The sequence below is a fragment of the Nasonia vitripennis genome (assembly GCF_009193385.2).
Source record: "Nasonia vitripennis strain AsymCx chromosome 1 unlocalized genomic scaffold, Nvit_psr_1.1 chr1_random0009, whole genome shotgun sequence".
Taxonomy (NCBI): Eukaryota; Metazoa; Arthropoda; class Insecta; order Hymenoptera; family Pteromalidae; genus Nasonia; species Nasonia vitripennis.
The window spans coordinates 293,812-314,401 of NW_022279596.1; the positions used below are offsets into that span (position 1 = coordinate 293,812).

At 45.2% G+C, this 20,590-nt stretch overlaps 2 protein-coding genes across 2 annotated transcripts in view; one reads left to right on the plus strand and one right to left on the minus strand.

Moving 5' to 3' along the window:
* Positions 1 to 20,590, plus strand: part of LOC100115534 (3-phosphoinositide-dependent protein kinase 1) — a 212,367-nt gene that overhangs the window by 117,022 nt on the left and 74,755 nt on the right. The gene's annotated exons all lie outside the window — the stretch shown is intronic.
* LOC107981405 overlaps positions 1 to 20,590 on the minus strand; it is a 130,160-nt gene that overhangs the window by 79,084 nt on the left and 30,486 nt on the right. Inside the window, exon 2 of the mRNA XM_031933278.2 lies at positions 13,956 to 14,087. The gene's annotated coding sequence lies outside the window, so the exon portion shown is untranslated. The remainder of the gene's footprint in view (positions 1 to 13,955; positions 14,088 to 20,590) is intronic.

Here is a 20,590-nt window from a genome sequence, read left to right on the forward strand (position 1 = left end):
GACCCTTGTCCTATAGTTATCCGGCTCAATGTAACTCATTTGTCAATATTCTGCACAGTTTGTCCGCAAAGCGCTGCACTCGATTCTGACTTCCGAAATAATCGTGGCGCACGCTCTCTCGTTAATAGGTCGTTAGAGCCTCGCTCTGATTGACCGGACTTTTTACGGCAACTGTATTAATCGAGGAGCGCGCGCTCCCCAACACCTGCTCCCGCCTGCGCAGACCGGAGATTACGATTCCTCCCCCGGCCTTCCTTTATGTATTCCTCGTGTTAATCTTTCTTATTTACTCTCCCTCTCCCGCTCTCTCGCTTGCTCCTGCGACCGGCTGCGGCTTTTTTCCTCGAAGATTCATCGCCACCTGGAGCGTGCCGGCGCTCCCCCACCTGAAAAATCGGCACACGCTACCCGCACGCGTGCTGCACGCGCTGCAGCTCACTCCTTCGTCATCATCTGCCGCCGCTGCAGCATCATTTCGAGGCCCGGTGCATGCGCGCGTACGCTATATAGGTCTTTACCGGCCCGAGAGAGGGCAAAAAGAGGAGAGAGTAACGAGCGGCATTATACGTCTTCGCGCGACGCCGCGCCGCTCTTTCGTCGTTTTTCGTCAGGTGTTGCGCGCGTTTCTTTTTATTGCGCGCGAGCGAGCCGGGCTTTGTTGTGCATCTGCCTGCGCCGAGCGGATTTTTATTCGAGCCTCGTGATCTCGGACCATTATTGCCCTGTTTACGCGGCGCGCTTCGAAATTTATTCGATTATAAGAGATGTATACTGTCCCGATGATAGTTATAGGTGTGTTAAATTCTGTCTGAGCGGCCTCCGAATTATGACAAAACACGCTCTCTCTCTCTCTCTCTCTCTCTCTCTCTCTCTCTCTCTCTCTCTCTCTCTCTCTCTCAGCCCCCTGCTACTTTACGAGCACTCGTGCGGTATTTCAATGTGGGATTCTTTATTGTAGACGCAACCGCCTTCTCCATATTTCCTAAGCTAAATAAGTTATTGCGTTATTTGCACTGCTCGGAGATACTACTCGCTGATAAAACTCGCACGTGCGGACCAGTGTATACGTACAATTAATGCTTTGGATAAATATAAATATTACCGCAAGCGCGTACACGTGCGTCGCCAATTAAACTTTTTGTTCATTAACCCGAAGACAAAGATACGGACAGTTTGTTGTTCTTCAATTATCTCGCTTTCCTGCTACATTTATCTTTATGGTGTACCTTCTGAATCTTTAATTACCTCTCGGAGCGTGTATGTGGCGACTTTCAAATTAAGGAGGTTCTACTGACACTGCACTAGTCAAGATATGCATGCCTTTTTAATTTAAACTTTATATTTGTGAAATATGCATTGTTAAACAAGCTGCACATATGAAGCTACACAAAATAATGATTGTACATTCCATTTATACAAGTGTATTCACTCTAATTATTTTTATCAGAGGTTAAGGGTAATGTCGGCGCAAAAGCTTCACAAATCCGCCACGGGGTATTTTGTATTTCCAAACTTCTAGAAAAACAGCAAGTTCGATCGTAATTTTCTTTCGGTAGAGCGATTCATTAAACTTAACACTACGGCGCCAGAGACTCGGTTTTTCATTTGCAAACTTGATTTAACAAGTTTTATGTAATTGAAAAACAGTCTTTTTTGGGACAACATCCCCTTAATAGTTATAAAGCTCTGAAATCGAGTTTGAAAAAATATACAGCTCTCTTGGGCGAAAAACGCCTCCTTATGAAGATAATTCATTCTAGTTTATTTTTATTGCCCTCGAGATTACGCATGCTAAGTATTTAAAGTTTTTCAAAGCCCGCAGCCGTGTACTATTGTTGACAAAGTCATACTACTAATTGCTAAGTGTGTATATAAACAATAAAGCTTGGAGTTAGTTTTGTAATGAAAGTCAGGCATCGACAACGCGGATAACACCGAGACACTAAAAGGTATTACGCCGAGTATTACGTACGCAAAGCTTAAAACAAATAATCTATAATTTATATTTGAACGGCGTCACAGCAAAAGTCATTCGGAAGGTTCGACGTCACAGACAAATTTAGCACATTTTTAATGTACAAAAGATAACGATGTTCTTCCTGCTCAGAAAAACCTTTGTGATGATAAAATGTTCAGTCATTGTATAATATGTTGAAGCTTATGCAAAAAATTGCCGCATGAAACAATAACAGCCCTTGATAAATATTACCTGTAGAGGAGAATGACAAAGTAGTTTATTCACGTGCCAGTGCATTTTTACACAAACATTTCGCGATTCTCCATCGCATGCACCCAAACCTCAAAAACAACAAGCGATTATCGGTAAAATAACAAAACAAAATTGAATGCACACGCACGTTCGGCATACCATAAGAAACATTCTTCCACACAAATCACGTAACCGCGCGTGCGTATGCTTACTCTCGTCTGAGCGGGATGGCCGTTCGCGACAATCCCGCAAGGTAAATAAACAATATCAAGTGTCGAGCGCGCTGCAATTGAAAAGGGCCTGTACACGCAGAGAGACTTATATGCAGCGCGGCAGCACAGCGACAACGCAGCGCTCGCGCGGGCAGCGTTTTCAAATGGGAACCAGGCCAAGAGCGCGGCACGGCCGGGCCCGTGACATCAATCTTTGCTCTTGCGTATATACGTAAGTACCGACAAATGCGCGCTCGACAACTACGCAGTTATTGCTCGCGCGCGCAGTGATGAAACTAATTTCTTTGCCTCTCCTATGTATCCTATATAGCATATATATCCCAGCTCTCGTGCGGTTTGTTTTGTTCTGCCTACTCGTTTCTCTCGGCTTTTTTTCATTATCGTTATTTAACAGCATCAGTCAGTGCTGGTGACGCTACTGGCCAAGTCTCTCGATCGCGTAACGCCTATCGTAACAATGACGCTAATGACAGAAGATACTGCGCACTTTATCTCCTCTCTCTAGCTGTGACAGGCCGATAATAATTATTCGGCGTTTTATTCGCGCTTTTCAGATGCGCCAGAATTCTGTATTATCATTGTATAAGAAGTTTTACTCCGTCTAGGAGCCTTATTGTTCAGCCGAGAATTTTTTCTTCTCAATCTTCACCGTCTGGCTTATTACGACTGTTTTCGCGCCTTGAACTTGCTTTAATTACCCGACATTCTAGAGCCATGTTGCAAAGAATTGCAAACTGTATTTTTTGCGAGCTTATGCAAACAATTTTCATTTAGAGAATAAAGCAGGCTTATGGCTTTTAAAATTATTGCTATATTTGAAAAAGGTACTGTACACTGCAGGTTTAAAGCTTTGGTACGGTAGTGTTGGATGACAGAGCGGAAAGACTCAGCGTGCAATATGTGCATTGTCGCACAGATGGTCGCTATACCTCAGCTTTTAACAAGTTTTCGAAAAGTCGTGGGTCAAGGACCGGGAGGATCATACCATACATCTAAGTAGCGGTATCTGCTGGCCAAAACCGTCAACAAACCAAGCCCCATAATTTTCCAAATGTCGAGTAATAATTGCATGATAATTAAACAATGCAATAAGGTCACCGTAGAATAGGTTACTATTTTAAAAATATCAAGTATATTCGAGCCATTCGTTGGTAAAAAAATATTTGATGAGCCTCTTTTACAAAAAGGAATGCAATTTAGAATTTCAAATATAACTACTAATATGAGCCAAATTCACAATTCTATAGTATTAATTTTTTTTAATTTCCTTTTTATAATACTACTAAATTGCGAAGTTTTTTGCACGATCAACGGAAAATTCATAGTGTTTCATTTATTTGAACGACAATCTTCAATAACAGCGTCTTAAGCAAAAAGTTCAAAATCTATTATACATGAATTAAATATGAAATTCAAGCAGGGGCTAAATAATACTACTCGAACGATTATCAAAGATTGGCAATTAACGTATGAGATTATATAAAGCGTCGCAATAATCAATCTTTGATACGACTAGACTTCAAAGGGATCTCTTTTCAGATATTATCTAACAGCTTATCATTTCTTCGGGCAAATATTTTCTTTGTCAAGAGCAAAGTACGTCCTTGCGGCCACACACACAGTCATAATTTCATACACGAAATATCCAAACAAAGATCCAGTGTAAGGAAAGGGATTACGAAATACTTCATCAATTGCTATTCATAAAACCGCACGAACAAAGGCGGTTATTGCGGTTATTGAAATAGCGAAAGGTGCACTGGTCCAGAATCCGAATCCCTTCCGCAGTCACGGATCGGCGGTAAAAAGAACTGCGCAGCAATAATTGAACGGACTTTCGACACACTCTTCAATGTGAAATCAATGTAGCGACGAAAGGAGCTCTCTCTCTCTCTCTCTCTCTCTCTCTCTCTCTCTCTCTCTCTCTCTCTCTCTCTCTCTCTCTCTCTCTCTCTTGCTCGAGCCTTTCGATTGGATCTCATCGGAATGTTGTGTTCTATACTTCAGTAGAGCACCGCGGGCGCACAAAAAGAGATGCTTCGCGTGCCAGCGCGCACGAAGTCAAAGCCGCGCGTGCAAGACTAGAAAGTGCCCGACTCGCCGCATCGTCGCAGGAGACAAAAGAGCCGAAAGCTTACGGCTCGTGTAATCGTCTTCGTCTCAATATCACGTCTAGACGAAACGTATGCACACGCGTTCACGGCGAGATAAGGAGGCTGCGAGCTCGGAGGGATACAATATCTTCCTCAAGGCCAGACACGGCAAAGTCCGCGCGAGCGCGTAGACGAAACTCGCGAAAAGTGATATCCGCCTCGATAAAAGTTCGTCCGAATGTTTGGCGCGAGGCACGTGTGTGTACACTTCCGTTTTTTCTTCCCAGCACGCGTGACTAGCGTCTGCGCGTGCTATGATAATGTATATTATATGCAGTTGGAAGACGGAAATGTCTTCGGTTTCGCGGCTGCATAGCGGAGGCTGCTCGACTTGGGTTTCTTCGCTTGCTTTTTTCGGGGAATATCGCGCCGCACGTATGTGGCGTCGGCAGAAGCGCGCACGGGTATTACTTAAACGCGCGTGCGCTGTGCGTGGTTACCTAAGGCCTACTTTTTCCCATTCTAATCTAAATTTAACGACGCCGATGGTAATCAATTTTTAATGAACGAACGATCGATCATGCGGCGCTGTGACACAAGTGAAAAAAAACGATTATTCACTAGAACCACAAGTAGCAACGTGCCGTTTCATTGATCCACTCCTTATATATTTTTTACACTTTTCGCACCTCATCCTTTTAGAAGAGTGCACATCTTGCTCATGTTTATATAGATTACGCACTTGTTTACCACATGTTCTGCATGTTTGTTTCTCATTGTCATGATCAAACTTTATGTGACGACTCAAATTGCTTTTTTTCCGCTCAATTTTCCGCGAAATTGATGGGTTTCTTATTTCAAAAACCCAACGACTCATTCCCATTCCTCTTTAATTATACATAATCATATTGATAAACTTTCAATAATAAAACTAGTGTATTATGTACAACAAAGACTATAAACAAAAGAGAAATGTATATTTTATTATTTTTCTAATAAAAAAAAACAAGTGAATGTCTTGAGACTTAATTTTTTTACTCTACACCACTTCTTTTAGAACGTTGATTCACCATTTGCATTATTCATACACAGTGTCGTATATCAGAACTCCGAATACCAAATCAATCAAATTATCAGGTTCCAAATCTTGTGGATCTGAAACGGATGAAATCGTCGAAAAAGTTTAAAATTATAATTCAAACATTTTAAATGTATTGTTTTAATAAACATACAATATATGTTAATGAAATATAATTTGAATTCAATATATTACCAAAAAGTCATCATTTTGACATAAATTAATAGGGAGGGACTTTAACGACATGCAACGACACCCCTATAAGAGGAAGAAACAGTTTTAAGAAAAATCAGTTTTTACATTTTAACTCTTTACTTGAGAACCGCTCGGCGAAATCGTTTAAAATTTTAGCAGCAGATAGCTTTTTTATGGTAAATCACCAATTCAAATTTTAAAGCATTTGACTGCATTGTTTTAGAGATATGAGGAATCAAAAAATTTTCAAACAAAAATAAAGCCTTTTTATTTCCGTTATCGAGGCACAAAAAAACTCATTTTTTCCAGTTTTCGATTTTTTACTGAAAAAATAAGTAATCAAATCACTTGAAATTTTAATGGGATATAGTTTGACACGTGATAATTTTTTTCGTGAGGTTATGATGTTTAGTTTCAGAGATATGAATTTAAAAAAAAATCACCTTTTTCATTTTAACTGCCGAACAAAGTGGTCCATCCCGGGGACCAAAAGGGGAAAAGTAGGTAATTGTATTCTCTTTCAAATGCATATTAGCTGAATTGTTTGTAACGATGGGATGATTGAAAAAAACGCAAAATAGTGTTTTTAAAAAATCCAAAATTGGCCATAAAAAAATAGTTAGAAAAATAAAAAATAAATGTTTTTCCCGAATTCAGAATCCAAAAATATATATGCATGTCAAATTTTATTGATATTGACCGAGTAGTTCCAGAAATATTACGGTATACACACACAAACACAGAAACACACACACACATCCATATACGGACATTTTCTAAAAACACGTGATTTGAACTTCTAACACACCAAAAAGTATTTTCTAGAAGTTTTGACGAAACTCAAAAATTGACTATACAATGCATCCTCTAGGAGGAAGTAAAAATCTAAATGAAAAAGAAACGGGAAAACCGGAGGTCTTTTCGATGCGTGAGCGATTATGAGAATCGCTAGCGGAAAAGCCGGCGCGCAGCGCGGCGCTAAAGGAAAAGCGACGCGGAGTCGCTCGTTGCGTAACGCATAGCGCGAAACAATTATTATTGCGAAATAATAAGACGGCTTGGCAGCCAGCCAATTACGAGGCGTCAGCTATAGTGCAATTAGCCGTCGGGCCGCTTTTTTCCTTCTCTCTCTCTCTCTCTCTCTCTCTCTCTTTCTCTCTCTCTCTCTCTCTCTCTCTCTCTCTCTCTCTCTCTCTCTCTCTCTCTCTCTCTCTCTCTCTCTCTCGCTCCCGCAGTTAGCTAGCGTCCGCGCACAATAATGGCTCGAAAATGCCATGCATAATAAAGCACGCGCTCTTATCCCGAATCGCGCACGCGTGCCTCGTTTCCGAATTCCAGCCGCGACTTTTTGCGAAATTCGTCAGTTTGCGGGACTTTTTTTCCTTATCTACTGTTGTTCCTCGCTCGAGCTTGCCCGCTCTCTCTCTCTCTCTCTCTCTCTCTCTCTCTCTCCCTCTCTCCCTCTCTCTCTCTCTCTCTCTCTCTCCCTCTCTCCCTCTCTCTCTCTCTCTCTCTCCCTCTCTCCTCTCCGGGAGTCGGCTCACGTTGAATTTAAAGTGATTTTTATTGTAGCGGTGCAGTTTATCCCATGCACGCTTCCGGCCTCGGAATCGGAGTTTTATTTTAATTTTCGGCAGTCGCCGCGGAACGCTGCTCACGAACGATGAATAACGCACGTTGACATCCTCGGAATTGCTGCTTTATTGTAATCTCCAGCTTCGATGCTGTGTATACAGTATACATGCTTCGCGAAGTCTCTCGAGCGGGCGTTTGCATTTGCAAATTGAGCCTTTTTTCTCTCCCAAAGCCGAGTAATTATATTCCATTATTCGCCTGACTGTGTCAGATAATAATTAGCGAATTTAACGAGGCTTGATAATTAACCTTCTCCCGATGAAAGCAGATGAAATTGTCGCCTCGACTGAAAATCCGTCCACTTTGCGCCGTTATTCAGTATTGATTAAATTGTATTATAATTTGATTTAAGTGAAATTATGGCGGTTTTTGGACGAATTGGCAACGAAAAAATGTTATATTATTTATTCTTGAGTATTTCTTGAGTGCTATCCTGCTTTCGAGATTGTAGATAGTTCTATAAACAATCACAGGTATATAATTCGTACAAATTATTGACAGGGAATTCATTTGTTTTTCATGATTGCAAAAAATATGTTATGCAATATAATTTTTGCGAACTGATGTGCGAATTTTGAATAAAATATGTATACTAATATATATTATTTTACAGTAAATATTTCGTATATGACGTATGTGCTTGAATAATTTGATGCCACAAAAATGTCGCAATCAATTTTAATCATTACTAGACGTGGCGCAGTGCGCTGCGCGCACTGTAGTAGACTATAATTTCATTAACTTTACAATATATGATTCATTTCGCGCTCATATAAATTTCAAAATTGCCGCGGTTTCATCGCCAACTTCCTTTTAAAATTTTAAGGTTATGTCTCGAGAATAGAATATATAGTCTCGAGAGTAGAATGTCTCTAGAATATTATAAATACACAAATTATAATTTGATATGTATTATAGTATTATATTACATTTTCAATATTAGAATCAATTTTAGAAATCAATAACAAATCAAAAAATTCTAACAATACTTTTGACGCATGCGCACTACACGAGCCAATCATATTGATGCATTCTTGGCTTCACTTCATCCGGTCATGACTTTTTTATATAGGGATACATATTATAGACTTTTATTGAAAATTCTAAGAAATAATTGTAGAAGTATTTGGGATTGCATCTTTCTGCTGATAAACTACCATAAAGCCACCTTACTGTAATTTAGCAACAATGTACACTAACCGCGCGTTGTGTTTATCAATTCTAGTAATAACTAGAAACAAGTCCACAGTGCGAAACCGCAGCGACGAGGCCGCCAGCGAGTACTAAAGCGTTAGCGCAGCAATAGGAGCTCAGAAAATATGCGAAATTCAAGGTGAAAGTTAAGGTATATGATTTACATAGTGCTCGTGTATTCGCATGACGCGAGGCACAGCCGCCTGTAAACAAACCCATGACGCCTATTCACCATGTCGGGCCAAATCGTCCAGATAAAGCCACGAATTTCACAGTCAAACGAGAGGAAAACACCCTCCGATAGACAAACAAACAGGTGTATGCACCGCATCACGCCAGCGTAGCGTATGGAAAACAATAGAAAAACAGCCTGAGAGCTGAATTTTATTGCCTCGAAGAGAAAGAGCTCGCGCGTCGCGTGTAATGAATTCCTCCGAGCGTTTCACACCTCATTACGCCGATCGGGCGCGACGCGGGAAAAGCCTCTTTCCCATTCACACGCCGCTATAGCGTATACGCGCTCCTGATGAAAACGAGCTCGTAAAGCAATTACGAATGTGTATACCTACGCTCGCGCGCATACAGCCGAGAGCGCTCTGGAGAAACCTGCCGAAAGTAAATATACTCGAGAGCGAGAAGAGAGAGAGAGAGAGAGAGAGAGAGAGAGAGAGAGAGAGAAGGAGAGATAAAAGGCGAGGCGGTAGCCGCGTGTGTATGCGGACAAAAAAATTCGAAGAACGCATTAGACGTAGAAAAATTCACGAGGAGGAAAAAAAGGAGCGCCGCGGAGAGCAGCTCTCGGCGCTGTGCACGCGTGGGCCGCTCGATTCGTGGAAGGAGAATCAACGAGATGAATAAGAGACGAGGGCGAACCGATAGCGCGTGTTTTCTTCTTCCCTCGTCCGCCTTTTTTTCTTCCTTCATTTTACTCCTCTATCCGCGCGCTCGTTTGCCGATCGACGCTCCCGCCTTTTCGCGTGTGCGGGCGAATCGCGCGGGGCTTCGGGAACCGCTTAAATTAAGCATGTGGAGCAGCTCGATTCCTATAGGAGCCTCCACTTCGCTCGCTGCTTTATTGCAGATGCATCGAGCCGCTGTAATGAGGTGTAACCGTGTTCATTTCGCCGATTAATAGGACGATTTGATTTTTTGAAAATTCGACGGAGATAACCGGGGGTCGGTGGTGGGAAGAGTCCGCGCGTTACGCGTGTGTCGTCGTATAAATCGCGATGAGGTTTTGAAGTCAATAAAGCCACAGCCCGACCCGTATAGGCGCTAGTTGGCTTTTCAGTATAGCGATCCGAGAGGCAGTTCGCGCATGTCCTTGAGAGCAATGCGCAAGAAGCAAAACCTCTGACTTGGCAATTCCGCAATAGACGCCTCGGATTCCAAAGCGCGTGAAATAAAATTTCGAGCATCGCCGCCGGGCTGGCGAATCCAAGGCCGCAGTAAACGGAAGGTTAACTCTTCTTAAGCCATATCGTTGAAATGAAATTCGCGGCAAGGCCTCGGCCGCTCGGCGTCTTCGCCCTCAAAAGAGAGTGCAGCAAAACATCAACAAATTCCCTCTGCCGCGTATACCTTCTTCTCTCCGCAACCGTCGCGACGGCGGCCAAGGGCCCGGCATCGCGCAGGAGCGAAATACTACGAAACCGGGGGCCGTTACTGCGCGCGCTGCCAGCTTCCTCTCCTCTCGTCGGGGCCCCGAAATCGGAGAGTCAAAAGCGCCGCTCCGATTATGAGGACGCCGGAGGCGCAGGTATAGTTGTAGCCTCGGAGCTGGTTCATTCACGAGAGTGAGGGAGAGGACTGGATGGGCCCCCCGAGCCCCTTCCCCTCGCTCGCGTATACCTACGCAGTTCCCGCGCTCCGTGGACCACCGACGCGCATAAACGAGCTCCGCGCGCGAGCGTGGAGAGTGAGAGAGAGAGAGAGAGAGAGAGAGAGAGAGAGAGAGAGAGAGAGAGAGAGAGAGAGACAAAGAACCTGACGCTACAGCGCGCGGGAGGATAGGGAAGGCTCTTTTACGCCCGCGCTCCCGATGCCCTCTGATGCCATAATGGCTTCATTATACGAATTTAACTCGCTTTACAGCCGATCCTGAGAAGCTTATCGGCGCCGCAGTTCTCATCGCAGCATCCGCGACAGTTATATTGAGCACACGGTGCAAGAGCGACCCGAAAGTTTGACGCGAACGCGCTTCATTCTCAGCCAATTTAACACGGCGTAACAGGTTAATAAACGCCGAGACTGCGCATCCACGCGAGTCCCATCGCTCATGCTGCTGCTGCTGAGAGAGAGAGAGAGAGAGAGAGAGAGAGAGAGAGACAGTGAGAACGGACCTCTTTCTCTTCCTCTCTCTCTCTCTCTCTCTCTCTCTCTCTCTCTCTCTCTCTCTCTCCCGTACTCTTCGGCCACTTGTACGACACTTTTTCGACTTCGTCATTCCTCGAGAGAGATTCCAAGCCCTCGACTCGGCACTGCTCTGATTTCGGCGCATGCAGGCGGTTCCGTATCGTATTTTTAACTGGAGAATGCAATCTCTCGTATACGTATACGGGAGATAAGATCTCTGCCTTACGGGCGGCGTTGTCTGAAAGCTCGTTTACCTCCATTAACTGTATTAAGTATATTTCCAGACGAGCACATAATATTGTGCGCCAAGCCGAAGAAAAAAGCGTCGCCGAAGTACATCGACTCGAATTATTCAGCCTAATAAGCAGCAGTCGCGACTCGAATGTTAAATAAGCGAGCATCAGAAAAGCCTATTAGCGCGGTTAAATTAGGCGAAATTGATTGGACCCGCTGTTTATTTTCGAACCTCCTCTGACGTAACGGTGGCGAATCCACGATACAGCAAAACTCAGGCTCATAAGCCGATTATTAGAGTTATCACATACAGTGAATTAGACAATTTCACTTGGGAGGCGGGAAGAAACGTACGTACAGCTTGGGAAAAGGATATTCAGTGAGGCAAGAAGCGAGGACGCGAGCAAGGGTTGGTCCATTGATTCGCTCTCTCGGTATAGATCGCCGTGAAAATTCGCGCGGATCCCACGCGCGCAGTGCAGCGGAGAGTCTGCGCGCGCCCAACAAAGAAAGAGCGATGACCAGCTCTGGAATTTCCTCTTTGCTCCTCTTCATTTCTCTATTTCTCCTTCGCCCTTCCTTCCTCTTTGTTCCACCTCCATCCTCGAGCTCCTTTCAGCCTCATTTCATTCTTGTTTTAAGTCCTCTCTCCCGACCAGTCGTCCATCTCCCCGCGCGCTGCAGCCTCGTCTACTGCACACGATCTGCTACTCCCTCGCGCGAGCAAGTGCGGTCGCCCGGTCTTTTTTGCCCCTCGAGGCGCGCATTTTATGGCGCTTTTTGACTTTTTTCCGATTAATTATGTCAGTCCGCTTAATATTGGCGAAAAATCTCGCTTCGCATGTCGTAAAGTTCAGCTGCCGAGCTTTTCACGGTCCGGCCTCTCTACAAGCTATATGCGTGCGAAACAAAAACAAGCCGCCGACGCTATTCGACGCGATGATTTACGCGGATTTCGTTATTAAACGCCGAGGTTGCTTCTTCGAAGCCGCGTTTCGCGGCCCATAATTGATACTTTGTGTCGAATTGGCTGCATGCGAAATGCTCTCGCGCGTTTATCGCTTCCCCGAATCCGGCCGGCTCTTCTCCCAAATTTAATGTAACACGCGCGCTATCATTCACCTCGATAAATCAGCCAAACGGTTCGGATTGTTTTAAAGAATAAACGCAGCTACATGCAGCGCTCAAAATTTGCAAGTTCATCACAATAAATCCAAGCGCAGCGCAATTTTCGCCCACGTCACACCGAAGCGAAATATCTCCACCTGTCGCCAGCGAGTGTGTACAGCCGCCGACTCCTCCTCCTTCCGAGAAAACGGTATCTGCCGCACGAGCACAGATCCCGGATAAAAGCCCAACAACGGAAACTGCGTGTTACGCGCAGCAGGTGAAATCGTCTAGTCTACTGCGGGTATAATTGCTGGTTATAGTGAGAGCCGACACAACAACAACAGCTAGCGCGAAGAGGCTTCTTTTCTCCTTGGATTACAGTAATTTCGCCGCCCGGACCGCGCGCGCCTTCGAACTTCCTTTTAATTATTTTAATTATTTTCACATTTGTCTTCTTGATACCAAAGCGTGCACCTACATCGGCTCGAGAGCGTCAACTTTTTCGGAGGCAGGAAGCGACGACGTACGGAAAAGAGATTAACAAACGAGCGATAACTAGGATTCGACGAAAATGGTCATTATCTCTGCATGTGTGTCAAGCGGGAGACCGGCATATATTAACAACCGCTTCGCTCTACCGAAAGGGCTTCAATATTTTCAACGTGACATCTGTTGCGGACGACACTCGCTACAATGTGTACTCGCCGGACTCGATTACGCGAGTGACGATTTGGCGCGTGGGTTGCCGGGGAGGGAAATGCGTTGCCATGAAAGATCAACAGTTTCTTTGTTTTTCTCGGGACGTGAAAAACGGAGCCCTTTGATGCGAGTCAGTTGGATGAGAGCTTGCAAACGAATCACAATATTAAAACAGTGAATAAAGCCTTTAAAAGTTTTCTGCGACTTGTTCTTCCTCTACAGCTAGGATAAAAACGCTGTAGAATCGTGCGAATTTCATTTTAATAATTGAATACGAAAAAAAAATGTCAAAGCGTAGCATGAATCAATCACCAAAGCTAAATCGATACCCCCGGAAAAGGGGTCGAAGGAAAACGCGCAGCCGCTAAGCGTGTAGCAGGGAAAAGCACAACGTGAAAGGAAAAAATGATGAATGCGCGCCGGCAGAATTATTGCTCGGAAAATCAACACAATACTGCACGCGCGGAGGGTATTCGAATCGTGAAAGCACGCCGGAGAAACGGATTATACCGCATATCTCTCCGAGAGACTTTTAATTTTCTAGGCTCGATCCGAAGAGGGTGCAGATTGCCCCCGGCCCTGCTCGCGTGTGCACGCGCATAAATCATCGGCGATCGATATTTTCCTTTTTTATCGCCGCCTACTTTCGATTGTTTTTTATTCATTCACGCATGGCGCTGAATTATTCAAGCCGAGGAAATCTTGGAGACGCACACTTGGCAGGCTTATGATATTTGTCGAATTTCATGCATTAGTAAGATGTGATCGAAACTGCGACCATTCGCACTCGGGGAAATTCGTTCGGCTGTCGCGAGCGGCTGATTTATATCGGTCGCGTGCATCTGGCTCGTTCTTGTTGGAAATGTGAAACGCTTTGATGCGGTCGTTATGTCGGATTATGCGCGTCAATTGCTACTTACCGTTTCGATGAAGATTCAATAATATCAATTGATGTTAAATGCGCCTCAACGAAGGTTCCTCGGATGACTGTGGAAAATTTTCGCCTCGTTATAATGCTGTAGATCGCAGAATCTTCTCTTAATTTCGAGAAACTGAAACAAGTACAAACGTGAAGTGAGCGTCCCATGCTGACGAGTTTTTTAGGCTCATTTTCAGTCGAATGACTCCGGAATGAACCAGTAGTTTCAACTCATTGAGTCGTAAAGTCGACTATACTAACAAGCTTGCGTATATGGAACGCGAGAAAGCGCGAGAGTCTATACACTGCTACGTCGTCGTATAAAATTGTTTTCCTAGATTTTATGTCATAATAACGCGCGGATAAAGCGGTGCAAAACAAGTAATTGTTGCAATTTTATTAAATTGATGCCCGCACGCCTCGTATCGCTCAATGTTGTGATGAGTGCGAGATGTTTATGCAGTTCGCGTGTATTTCAAAGATAAACAAACGCATTAAGTTTTTCATTACGCGCAGACGTTATTGTTTCATAAAGTTTCCGCGTACAGTAAAAAGCAAAGAAAAACTCGCGATCGGACTAAAAAGTGCAAGAAAAATGTACTCGTTGTGTAAGTTGGTTAAGATACGCAAACAAATACATAACAAGGATCAAAACATCGCGCGGCGCGCGCGCTCTCTATTTGAAAACTTTCTCCGGCTGTGCACATAAAAAGACAAACAAGCTCGTATAGCACTTTCGATGAAACACTTTATTCGCGCGCGGCGATAAAATAACTCGTGCTGCTATATCGGCTTTGCTTACACAGGAAGAACGTTTAATATTTTATTATGCTATTGAACAATGTGATATTATTATAACCCGCGTCATTGCACAAGTTCATCAGGATCGTAACCGTCGATGCGCGGCCGCCCGTCATGAATATTCATCGAGTCGCGATAATGCGGCCCACATAAAATTAAAAATAAACTCAAATAATAATTAAGCGAAAATAAGACACGTGTTACGAGCGGGCGCTGCTCCGATAGCTCTCAATAATCCGAAACACGTATACGGATTCTCGAATGCTCTTCACGTGTTACGAGCGTAACGCCAAAATAGCTCCTCTGCTTTAACACTCTCTCGAGAACGAGTGGCTCGAGCGATGAAGGAAATTCCATTCGTACATACGAAACGTGCACGAATAAAATTTCCAAAGTCGCCTGCTGAAAAGAAAGAAATTTTCTTTTCATTTGCCCGGCACTGTTGTATTCCTAATGAAGCGCCTCCGCATGAATTTCCAGCCTTGTTTTCGGTGCATCGCATTAAAACGCCGCATCGACGTAGGCTTTTGCGTCAAATGGTATGCGAGGCGCCAGTCGCAGCAGCGCACGTGATACGTACATACGTTCGGACGAGTTGAGAGCTGAACAAACAGCCGATTACTCAATTCGATTTTCAAATTTTTTCGCCGCTTCAATGTCAAGATCGAACCTACTGGAATTATCAGCGGAAATGGAAATTCAGCATGTCTCGGCGGTTTTTTGCGGGGGTATTATGCAAAAATAGCTCGAAAACAAATCGCCTCTCGTTCGTCTGCGCATTGAACGATCGATCGGAAATTGTAATTTCGCAGAGTGTACGAATAAATAGAAAGAAAAGGAGAGACACTAGACACGCACACGAATCCTTGACATCAATTACGATTTTTTCCCCTCTACGGCCGGTCGATCGTCTATTTTCGATCTCACATGCCGTGGATTTATGGTCTTTGAGGAAAACTCTTTTCAACTCTGCTGCATTTATGCACTCTTTGCAGTTTTTAATATGGAGCTTTCGATTACTCGCATGTCTCGAGTAAACGCTTTAGGCATTGAAAAAGTCACGCATACACTGCTGCGAGTTATTTCGCACTTTGTATTTATAGAATCGTTTTGTAATCCTCGATACAGCGAAAGTAAGGCCAGGTCCCCTATTCTAGCAAGTAAGTATGTCGCTTCAAATGTTACCCGGTTACGCGCGATTGACTGAAGAAATAATCCTTTCGTCCCGGTGTCTTACCCATACAGAAATTACAAAGACGTCCGGAGGCTTTTTTCAATTATCAAGATTACTATCGAAGCATCAATCACTCGGTAAATATCGAGGCGATAAAAAGTTACGCAAAAAATGCGCCGACTCAAAAGCCGCGTGACGATCGTCACAGGGAGAGAGAGAGAGAGAGAGAGAGAGAGAGAGAGAGAGAGAGAGCTCGCGAAATCAGTTATCTATATATCTCGTCAGAGGTACCGGCGTCATTTCCGAGCATAAAAGATTGATGACGGCGAAGCGGCAAGAATGAATTCCCTCGCGTACATGGATAGCGAAATGCGATGCGAGAGCGAAACGAGCGTTTCACGCATTAACCGACACCTCTATAATATAAAATTGACGCGAGTCTCCACGCCGCGCGTCAGACATTTTTCCACTGCCCGCGAAAAATGGCCGATCACACGCACCTCATGCATACGTTATACGCGTATAGCTGTATGTGTATACACGCGCGCAAATATGAAACTTGGTCGATCGCTGGTCCTCATCTCGTTTTATTGCGCGATGCGGGATTTCCGTCGATCACAAAAAACACCGTTTCGCATATGTACATTGGTATCGCTGGCGCGTATGCCGGAGACGCGGCGCTTTACGATTTCGCTAATAGTTTTAAAGCCATTTTATTTGCGTTTCGCCTGTGTCGGTTTGCGCGCGAGATTGATACATTCGTGGAATTGGAAGTGCGCGAAACGACGGTGTTTTTGTATAACATATACACACTATGGCATTCGGCCGCCGAGCCGAGTGTTTTCGGCGGGCTTTATATTGAAGGTCAGTCGATTTTGGCCGCTCTTTGAAATTGATAGATTGCGCTGGCTTTGCCGCCTTTACAGTTTCTGAAATATTCTACTCGATTATCTCTGCAGGATCCCTGTTTGCCTTATTGAGACGTTTACTTATCACCTCCGAGCGTTCATTGCGCGGGTATATCTATAGCTAGGGTTTTTTCTCGCCGATGTTTTCGCAGCTGCCGTGACGTCCGCTATTTCACTCGGATGCTCGTCCGACACGGCCTATACGTCTAAAGTTAGAGCACACAGTCGATCGTATAAATTTCGAGCGGTTATTCGAACTTTGTTATCTCGGAAAAATAAAGCGTCGAGTGTGTGTACCCATGCCACTTGCCGGAAGACTGAACTCGTGAATTCAGCGTTCGAATCAATCATTCGTTATTCACACAAAGTACCGCATTAAAAAGACTCGGTCGAATTTCCAAAGTTCATCCTGTAAAATAAGTCGAGCCTGCAGTGCACGCGTGGAAGAATTTTCAGTTAACAATGGCCGTTCTGTTCGCGCCGCGAGTTCCTCGTCGACAAGTGTCGCGTTTACAAACAACGCGCCGTTCGCTGGAACTCGACTGCAGAATTTGTATTCAGCGGGTAGAGAAAGCCGGCAGTCTCGTATACAAACGTCGTAAAGAGCGTTTTCGAGGCGTTTTACTGCAATCGGCCTCGTTCTCTCGGCGCTAAGCGGGAATAAAAAAAGCATAACGCGCGACGCGTTGAAACGCCCTGCACGCGCGCTTAACGCTATCTCATCTTTCTCCCTCTGCATGTGTAAAGCTTATACTCGGCGGCGGCGGAAAAGCGGGCGCGTCGAAAATCTCGGAAAAAGCCGGCTCTCGAGCAAGTCGTCAAACGGAGAGACCGGTCGCGGTGTTTTCTTTTTCCTCGGGTTTCCTCTGCCCGTGGCGCACGTGCGCGATCGATCCGATACGGCAATCGGATCGCTCAACTGCGCGTCATTTCCTTTGACGGAAAAAAATAGGCCGACGTGTTTGTATAGCGCTGATAAGGATCGCGAGAAAGCCGATTGTTTCGCTGAACGAGCGCGGCCATTGAAATAAAAGACCGTATACGCGCGTATTCCGGTAAACGGCTGTTGTTCTCGCTCCTCGTGATAGAGCGTGTCTGCATCGCTCGAATAACAGTAATTCGGAGTCGTGACACTAAGCGGCGCGATAAGAGTGAAAAGCGTTCGACAAATTGTTTTCCGAGAATAAGCCAAAGCGCAAAATCAATTAGCTGGCTCCGGCGTGGCTGATTATATTCGCGCGCGCGAATGAGGAAAGCCTGTGCAACGACAATGCGCGGTCTTTCCGGATCGTATAAAGCTCGAAAAAGTTTCCTCGCCTGCGCTTGTTTTCCGTTCCGCGATAAAGAAATTGCGTCCAGAGGTCGAAATTTCGCGCGCGCGACTTCGTGGAAAAGCGATAAGAGAAGTGCGCCTCGGGGAAAGTGATTGTGTTTGCATTGGATGTAAATATGCGGAGCCACGACGCCGCCGCGTATAGGCGCAGCGTATAGGTATCTTATCTGCGCCCGTCCAGGCGTCTCAGGCGGAGTATCGCTATCGAGGCTTTGTTTTTGTTTTCGTATTGCGCGCTTTTTCCAGAGGCGAATACAGGCTCGCATAAGTGCGCGCCTCGTCGCAATCAAGCTCCGAACGCCGGGATAAATAGCGCGCGTTGGCGGATAATTATCGGGCTCGAAAAAGAAACATGATCAGCCCTCGAGAGTGTGAACAAAGTCCGCGCAAAACGGCCTATAAGCGCGTCCGCTCCCGTCTATACATAGACGCGCGTCGTAAATCGCGCTAGGCGCGTAAATTTTCTCGCTCGCGCGCGCGCGAGGGGAGATCTGCATCGCGCCTAAAATAAGGAGCTCGAAAGGAGAAAGCAGCCGCGCGGGAGCGCGAGAGAGAAAGAAATTCATGATCCATAAAAGTACGCGCGCGGCTCCCGGGGCTCGTAAACTCGCGGAAACGTCCGTTTTAGCGGGCGCGCCGAAAAGACGTCGTCGCCGAGGTGCTATAACACATCGCGGTGCGAAAGGCCGTCGGTGCGGAAAAAGCGAGTACACGGCGAGCGCGAAGAGGGCCGCGAGGAAAAAGGAGGATGTGTAAGAGCCACCCGCGGGACTAGTATGAGCAGGTCTAAGCGCCGTAAAAAATGAATTACGGCGGGAAAATTGAGCTAGTAGCCGGTGCAATTATGCAAATGCAGAGTCGAGCTGCCAAGTGCACGCGGGGCTGGTGTATAGGTGTATACAGCCGCTGCTGCAGTCTTGTTTATAATACGCGCGTATACGCTATACACGTATCTATCGCGCGCGCCGCCGCTGCAGTCGTTACGACGATCGGCTTATGACTGCGCGCGGGAGAGCTGCATAACGAGCCGTTGATTGCGCCGACACTCTGGGGGAGCTCAATTACTAGCGCAATTAACAACGTTTTGATAATTCAACTCTTTACCTCACTGCCTATTGAATTTCTCTTTTTCTTCCTCGTCACAAACGAGCGTAATCGTCGCGACAATGAAAATAGCTGGAAACCATTCTATTTGTAATTAAAAACTGTAAAATCAGTCTATTTCACTTTTCCCGTGAAAGTCCGCGGAACAGATGGAACAGATTTAGCATAAACGATTCGCGATATGTCCAAGACCAAAGGGACAGCGGCTACGCACATAATATTATATTATAATATACACGACGCGAGAGAGCGATCAGCGCTGGTATCTCCGCGGCGCGTGTCTGGCAAGGACGTTTCTCCGCGGCACGGTTTTTCACCGCCGCCTGTATACAGCATATCTCGGCGGCGCTTTCCTTTTCCCTCTCATATTTCCCCTACTTAGCCGGCTCGAAGGCGCGCGGCCTCGGGGCCGTTGTTTGTTTTTTCTATTCTCGCGGCGTTATGCAAAGAAGCGCAGCCCTTTATCGGGCCGTTTGACTGGGATGCAATGCGGTGAAAATTAGAGGCGCGCTTTTTTCGAATCGGTTTACGCTCGGCGTCATTACTTTTACGGCGCGATAAAGGACTTTTTGCGTTCGCGTAAATTATTCGCTCTTTATGTAAACCGAGGAATTTTACCGCGTGATTACGTGGAATGTCAAAAGACCGGCTCGAGAGTATAGCAGGTGTATGGACGCTCACTCGCGCCCGTGTCCGCGACATTCCTCGGATCAAATTGCTTTGTTTTCCACGCGACGACAGAAGGAGAACGCGCTTGGTATAGGGTAACGTGTCGAAATAAGAAAATCTTCGTCCTTCGCGAGTAGTGTTATTAGCCGCGCGATGCATTTGCCGGCGCTCTCGCTAATTACGCCAGGAAATTACATGCTGCGACAGTAATCATCTGGAAATTGTACAAATAATTCAAATATTCAAATTCGCATATGTTTCTGTTTTCATTAGTTGGTCACTCGGTTGCGAGTGCTGCGAGGCAGGCCTGAAAGGGGTTGACGACGTCATGTGGTCGTTATTATCGAAGGGCTCATTTCTGAAAATAATTAAAACGTAATTTCCTTCCCCCGAGGGGTCGTACTGCGACAAAATTACAGATCCACGTACGCCCGTATTTACGTTTCGTTAGAACATCACTCAAAGCGCGCTTTGTGATATTGATTTTTAATCAGACGGGTGTACAGAACGGAACAAGATCGCAACAGGGCGAAACTCGAAGCAAAACTTTTCGGAAGAAAAAATCGCTATCGCGCGGAAGTATAGCGCAAAGCGGGCTATCTAGAATGTCTGGGCGGACTTTTTAGATTATTCCGTATTTATATATA